Here is a 1628-nt window from a genome sequence, read left to right as displayed (position 1 = left end):
GTAAACACCATCCAACAAGTTAGCTACTCTTCTGGGGAAGAACAAGGAGGTGGGTACCCAGGTAGACAAACCAGGCGTGGAAGCCCTCCATCTTTGACAAAAGGCTCTCACACTGTTTACGTGCCCCTAGATCAGAGGTTCTCAACCTTCCTAATGCCGTGGCCTTTTAATACAGTTCCTTGAGTCACAACCCACAGGTTGAGAATGGCTGCCCTAGATCATTCTATGCTATTAATATGTCTCATTCATTCTGGTAATACTAATTGAATGCCTATAATATGCAAAACATCCTATAGTTGAAAGAATTACGATATATAGTTCAAAATTACATATTAATTATAGAAGTCTTTCTACCAATATTCCTTCCTACAGGTTCCTTTTTCATGAGTATTGATGTGCAATTATACCGTAACGAGCTATGATTAAACTATAATTTCATACTTTTTGCATTTTCCTTACATTAATCTATCCCAAAATGAACTAATTTTCTAAAATCTTCTTTGAATCTATGCTTCTACATACGCAACCTTAATGCTTTTGGCATTTTTTTCCACCACCTAAAAATACAAAAATTCCTACCCTTTATTGTTCCTCCAAAGCCTGGAGAATTTTACGTGTGTCTATCCTGTTATTTAGTTTGGTTCCTTACCCTGTAAATTAGGCACCGTGTAAATAAGGACTTTCTAATGGCATTCCCCAGGCTCCTTGCTAGACAGAATTAATCAATCTTTCCTGTTCTAAAGTATTTCCAAAAAAAGGCCTTTTGTTTTCTCAATAATTTCCCCATTCCCATATTTATGATCTAGTCATTGAAATAACTTGGCACCTCCCTCCTTCTCAAGATGATCTCATTGACCATCTTAATGTAATTTGATGCTGATTACTTCTAAATTTTTCTTCAGTTCTCACAAATTAGTCATTGAAACAGATTCACGCTGTAATTAACTTGTGATTCGGGTTTCTTTTTTCATGGTGGAATTAACGGACTTTGATTTTTTTTTTTCATGGTGAGAACACTCCATATTTGTTTCCCATTTAAATAAATAAGTTGCTAAATTTAGGCACACAAGAAATATCATTTACATTAATTTCTGTTCCAAACCTCATCCTACCAGGTAGGAAGACACTCAGCTGCAGCCTCATCGCTTTCCCTGCATCTCTTGTGGGACGGTTGAGTTCCAGTGTCTCAGGTAGCACCCAGAGGTTAGAAGATTCCCTGGACCACGTCACCGTCCTGGGCTGCATATCAGGTCAGTACGTTGCTCTGTGGCTCCCATGGCCTGCCCAGCACAGGCTGAGTACCGACACAGCTGTCAACCCCACACCTCTCTTTCCTTTTTAGCTTGAAGGGAATCCCTTCTCTTTTCCCATTTCCTTCAGAAGCACCAGCTCCAATTTCTCCTACAGCAGAGAACATAGAACATAATTAGGGTTTTGGCTTGAAAGCCTGAATAGCTCAACAAATTTCCACCACCCATTTCTTTATACCTCAAGAATGTGTTGAGAGGATATCACATGTTAGGGTCTGTGCTGAGCGGTCCCTGCCCATGAGAGCTCACAGTACAGTGGGGAAGATGCCAGAGTTCACAGTACAGCAAGGTCAAGGTCAGTGCTGTGAAGGATGCTGC

The sequence above is a fragment of the Otolemur garnettii genome, unplaced genomic scaffold (genome assembly GCF_000181295.1).
Source record: "Otolemur garnettii isolate 467f Iridium unplaced genomic scaffold, OtoGar3 scaffold00034, whole genome shotgun sequence".
Classification (NCBI taxonomy): domain Eukaryota; kingdom Metazoa; phylum Chordata; class Mammalia; order Primates; family Galagidae; genus Otolemur; species Otolemur garnettii.
The sequence above is the reverse complement of the archived record's forward strand: the minus strand, read 5'-3'. Positions refer to the sequence as shown.